Source organism: Capricornis sumatraensis, chromosome 2 (genome assembly GCF_032405125.1).
Source record: "Capricornis sumatraensis isolate serow.1 chromosome 2, serow.2, whole genome shotgun sequence".
NCBI classification, from domain to species: domain Eukaryota; kingdom Metazoa; phylum Chordata; class Mammalia; order Artiodactyla; family Bovidae; genus Capricornis; species Capricornis sumatraensis.
In genome coordinates, this window is record NC_091070.1 from 166,427,210 (window position 1) to 166,433,588 (window position 6,379).

Here is a 6,379-nt window from a genome sequence, read left to right on the forward strand (position 1 = left end):
TGTGTTATAGCTGTTAGACAAATCAGTGTTACAGCTCAGTGTTACAGCTCTATTTTATTTAGAAGATAGCAGGAAAATCCATCTTCGAGGCATGAGGGCACATCGATCCAAAGACGTGAAGAGAAGAGGGCCCCAGCGCGTGGGAGAGAGAGCGCGCTAGATTTGGCTCCTCTTTTTATATGTTTTTCTCTCCTTGGGCCTGTCCTATGTAAATTGGGCCAGCCAGGAGTGTTGTTTGTTTTACCTGAGGTCCTCACTCCGGTCCTCGGACCTTCCTTTGTTCTATTTTTGTGGGCTTTTCCCTTCCTGGTCTTTTAGCCACTGCCATTTTGGATTCCTTTTCCCTATCCTACCTACCTAACAGGAGGAATAAGAACAGGATTGTCTGGGGACCAGGATAATGGTGGCCTCACACTACTAGTCTTAAGTGAAGTGAAGAGAAGTCGCTCAGTCGTGTCCGACTCTTTGCGACCCTGTGGACTGTAGCCTACCAGGGTCCTCCATCCGTGGGACTCTTCAGGCAAGAACACTGGAGTGGGTAGCCATTTCCTTCTCCAGGGGATCCTCCAGACCCAGGGATTGAACCCTGGTCTCCCGCATTGCAGACAGATGCTTTACCCTCTGAGCCACCAGGAAAGCCCTACTAGTCTTAGGGCACTAGTAAAACACTTGCTAAAAGATCGAAGTTTAGATTGAGACAGGAATCACAAGGAAGAAGTGAAGCAGGAGAGAGCAGTGTTATGAGACCTCCAATTATTTCAGTCTGACTGGAATGGAGTGACATCAGATTGGCAGGCAACAAGGCTAGAGAGATGATCAGGGTTTTAAAGTGTTAGTCGCTCAGTAGGGTCTAACTCTTTGCAACCCCATGGACTGTAGCCAACCAGGTTCCTCTGTCCACTGAATTCTCCAGGCAAGAATACTGGAGTGGGTAGCCATTCCCTTCTCCAGGGGATCTTCCCAACCCAGGGACTGAACCCAGGTCTCCTGCATTGTAAGCAAACTGTTTACTATCTGAGCCACCAGGGAAGCATGAGGTTCTAAAAAGTCTTATTTAACTTGAATTTTTATCAGAAAGACAACATTCACACTCTGAAAGCAAGGGGTGGCACAATCAAAACTGAATGTCTTAGAAACAAAAGTTCTTCTGTTGTTTCTTGCTTTGTAACAAACAGCATAAACTTAGAGGCTTTGAAACAACTTGCATTTATTATCATAGTTTCCATGGATCAGGAAACCAGCATGGCTCAATTGGATTCTCTCCTCAGGGTCTCTGACCAAGGTGTTGGCCAGTGTTGGTCTTCTCTCTCTCTGGGAAAGCTCTTTCAGGTAATGCCAGAATTCAGTTCTGAGAAAGTGTAACACTCAAGTCCCCTCTTCTTTGCCAGTCTAAGGCCACTCTCAGCTCCAAAAGGTTGCTCCCAGTTTCTTGCCAATGGTCTTCTCACCCATCGGGGGCTTACATGACATGGTGGCAACAGAATCCTCCAGGCCAGCAGTAGAATCTCCCTCATGTCAAATCTTCTTCAGAGAGAGCCCCTTTCTTTTAAGGGTTTACCTGATTGTATGGAGCTCACCCAGTGAAGATAATCTCTGTTTTAAAGCCAACAAATTAATCATGGAAGTGACAGTCCATCATTTTCAGATCTCTCTTGCACTCAAAAGGAGTCAGTAACACAATGATATAGGTCAGAGGGGGCCAGCATAGATTTCTGTCACAAAGAGCAAAACTGAGATAAAACTGACCACTTTTTTGCCTTTCCTTTTTTTTTATTTAATATTTATTTGGCTATACTAGGGTTTCATTGCACCACACAGGATCTTCTGTCTTTGTTGTGGGATTTAGGATCTGTAGTTACAACACATGATCTCTTCAGTTCAGTTCAGTTCAGTCCCTCAGTCGTGTCCGACTCTGTGCGACCCCATGAATCGCAGCACGCCAGGCCTCCCTGTCCACCACCATCTCCTGGAATTCACTCAGACTCGCGTCCATCGAGTCAGTGATGCCATCCAGCCATCTCATCCTCTGTCATCCCCTTCTCCTCCTGCCCCCAATCCCTCCCAGCATCAGAGTCTTTTCCAATGAGGCAACTCTTCTCATGAGGTAGCCAAAGTACTGGAGTTTCAGCTTTAGCATCATTCCTTCCAAAGAAATCCCAGGGTTGATCTCCTTCAGAATGGACTGGTTGGATCTCCTTGCAGTCTAAGGGACTCTCAAGAGTCTTCTCCAACACCACAATTCAAAAGCATCAATTCTTCGGTGCTCAGCCTTCTTCACAGTCCATCTCTCACATCCATACATGATCACAGGAAAAACCATAGCCTTGACTAGATGGACCTTACTCAGCAAAGTAATGTCTCTGCTTTTGAATATGCTGTCTAGGTTGGTCATAACTTTTCTTCCAAGGAGTCAGCGTTTTTTAATTTCATGGCTGCAGTCACCATCTGCAGTGATTTTGGACCCCCCAAAAATAAAGTCTGACACTGTTTCCACTGTTTCCCCATCTATTTCCCATGAAGTGATGGGACCAGATGCCATGATCTTCGTTTTCTGAATGTTGAGCTTTAAGCCAACTTTTTCACTCTCATCTTTTACTTTCATCAAGAGGGTTTTTAGCTCCTCTTCACTTTCTGCCATAAGGGTGGTGTCATCTGCATATCTGAGGTTATTGATAGTTCTCCCGGCAATCTTGATTCCAGTTTGTGTTTCTTCCAGTCCACTGTTTTTCATGATGTACTCTGCATAGAAGTTACAGGATCTAGTTGACTGATCAGGGATCGAACCCAAACATCCTGCATTGAGAGTAGGGAGTCTTAGCCACTGGACCACCAGGGAAGTCCCTCCATTTATTTATTTATTTATTTATTTATTTATTTATTCAATCATCTATCCATTCATTGTTTTATTTTAAGTATAGCTTACTTACAATATTGTGTTAGTTCACTACATAGAGATTCATATTTTTGTAGGTTATATTTCATTATAGATTATTACAAGATAATGGGTATAATTCCTTGTGCTATACAGTAAATCCTTGTTGTGTATCTATTTTATGTATAGTAGTTTGTATCCATCAATCTTTAACTCTACTTTGTCCACTTTCCCTTTCCTCTCCTCTTTGGTACCACAAGCTTGTTTTCTATGTCTGTGAGTCTGTTTCTCTTTTGTATATAGTTTTATTTTTAGGTCCCACTTATATAAGTGTTGGACTTTCCTGATAGCTCTGCAGGTAAAAAATCTGCCTGCAGTGCAGGAAATACAGGAGATATGAGTTTGAGCCCTGGGTTGGGAAGATCCCTTGGAGAAGGAAATGACAAACTACTCCAATATTCTTGCCTGGTAAATCCCATGGACAGAGAAGACTGGTGGGCTACAGTCCATACAGTCACAAAAGGGTCAGACATGACTTAGGGACTAAACAACACCACCTGAAACTATTATAATGTAAGTCAATTACACTTTTTTAAAAATTAATCAAACAGGGATTAAAAACACAATTTCCAGTTCTGCCTAGAGTAAGACTCTAAATTTTAGACTCATGCCTTAAAGACTTAAATGGACAAAGATTTTTGTCAATTGAGTTATTTCTGTAGCTGAATAGTGGACCACCTCTAAAAGCAATGGGCATCCCCAACACTGAGTGTAGTCAGGAAAACCAGAGGGCCACCGCTCTTCTTGAGGAACAGAAAGGTATGGCCATGCCTTCCTTCTCCTTCTTTGTTCTTCTGCAGCCTCCTTTTGGTACAGACTCGGGGTAGAGTCAGACACGACTGCAGCAACTGAGCATGCTCACATGCGCATGAGACAGTACTGGGAAGTACTGTCTTGCCTTGAACACTTTGGTTTCCCTCCACTCTACTTAATTTGCTTCCTCCTCTAATAGTTTCTTTCTTCTCTATTTTCTGCCTCCTCAGCATTTTTCCTTCCTTGATTTTCTTTCTGCTCCTCTGTGGTTTGTATCCAATTCTGCTTATTTTTCCTTAGCTGCTTAATGTACATTTGAAGAATGAATTAAATGAAATAGATGTGTGACAATTTAGAAACTCCTAAGATTAAAGAAGAACCCAGTCATGATCGCTGTGACCTGTTTTCTAAAAGGAAAATAGAACATATTTAAAGAAAAATGTCTTTTTGAGAAAATAAAAATAAATATTTTTCTATGATTTAAGAATTTCCTTTCCTTGTGATTAAATATACAACTACATTTTGATTGATTTCTCGTTATTTTGCATTGTAGATGAATAGTGAATGGGTTTAAACATGATAGTCAAACTCAGGAAGAACTCTGAAAAGTTTATGTAATTTCAGATTTGGGGCTACCACAAACTATGGTATGGTAAATGTCAATTTTATAAAATTTACTATAAGTACATTTAACTTTTATTATTAAATGAAAAAGAATGTTCTATAATAAAATTTTCACAATAATCATGAGCATAAAATAGAGATATATTTAAAAGAAGCATAAGTTTTCATTCTTTCAACTCACGTGTAAATCATCATTTTCTTTAAATCAACTTGTTCATTTCTGAATCCCACTGCCAGAGTGTCAGGGATTTATGCTCTGGCATTAGGGGGAATGCTCCATTTTTAGAATTGGACCAAGGACTTTGAATCCAGAAGAAGGACAATGTGTATCCTAAAGCAGTTAGGGCATGTGACTTAAGCAACCTATTCCAGTAACAGGAGCTTGACTGGGCCCCTTCTCCCTTGACTCCTGGACAAGTTTAATTCCAGTTTCCCTCTTGATATCCATGTAACACATTGCTGTTCTTTAAGTCCATGAGAGCTGACTACTGTTGCTTATAGAAAAGGAACCGTGACAAATCTGCATTCACTTCTCTATCAATACTCACATCCTGGGTGATTTGATTCATTCTCATACTTTATTTTTCTTTTTTAAAAGTATATACTACAATTAGTGTTTTTAATTGCAATATGGTTAATTTACAATGTTATGTTAGTATCAAGTGTACAGAATCAAGTGATTCAACTATACAAATATATATAATATATTCTTTTTCAGATTTTTGTCCATTATAGATTATTATAAGATACTGAGCATAGTTCCCTATGCTATACAGATCTTTGTTGTTCAGCTATTTTGTATACAGTAGTTTGTATCTGTTAACCCCAAACTTCTCATTTATCCCTCCCCTCCCCTCCCCCTTTGGCAACAATAAGATTGTTTTCTATGTCTGTGAGTCTGTGTTTCTGCACAAGATGATCCCATCCTTCAGAGCCTCCTGGAAGCTGGGCTGATGGACAAGCCGATGAGTCCCTCGATCCAGCTTCTGAGCTCCACCTCCTCCTGAGGGTCGTGTTCCTACAGGAGCCAGTTCTTGACCTCTGCAAGAGAGCCTGCAGGAGGGCCCCTTGTTGAACTCCATGGAGCTCAGGGCTGGTGGAGGGGCACTGCAAGACAGCGTGGACAGAGACCCACTCCCAGGTTGCCAGAAATGCTGGCTAAAGTGGACCAGGTGCTCCACCCCCACTGCTGATTCGATGGAACCACTTTGAAGAAGAGGGAGGGGAGAAAAGAACTAACCTAAGTAACTGCAAAAAACAGTACTTTGGCTAATACTCTAATACTAAAGATGAAAACAACTGTAATGTTCCATTGTATATATGTACCATGACTTCTTTATGCATTTATCTGTGGATGAATATCTAGGTTGCTTCCATGTGCTAGCTATGTAAATAATGCTACTATCTGTGAAGACGTGGAGGGGTGGGATGTGGAGAGTGAGGCTCCAGAAGGAGGGTTAAAAAAAGTAAAACTTTCACTGTTTGCAGATGACATGATACTATACATAGAAAACCCTAAAGATGTCAGCAGACGATAAATTACTAGAGCTAACCATTGAATATAGCGAAGTTGCAGGATATCTAATTAATGCACAGAAATCCTTTGCATTCTTACACACTAGTAATGAAAAAACCAGAAAGAGAAATTGAGGAAATAATCCCATTCACCCCTGAAACAAGAACAATCTAGGAATAAACCTACCTGAAGAGACAAAAGACCTGTATGCCGAAAACTATAAGACACTGATCCATCCGTGCTAGTGTTCAGTCATGTCTGACTCCTTGTGACTCCATGGACTCAGCCTGCCAGGCTCCTCTGTCCATGGGATTTCTCAGGCAAGAATATTGGAGTGGGTTGCCATTTCCTCATCCAGGCCATCTTCCCAACCCAGGGGTCAAACCTGCATCTCCTGTGTTTCCTGCATTGCAGGTAGATTCTTTACCTGCTGAGCCATCGGGGAAGCCCCGACTGATGAAAGAAATCAAACATGACACAAATAGATGGAGAGATACACCATATTCCTGGACTGGAAGACTCAATGTTGTGAAAATGACTAAACTACCCTAAGC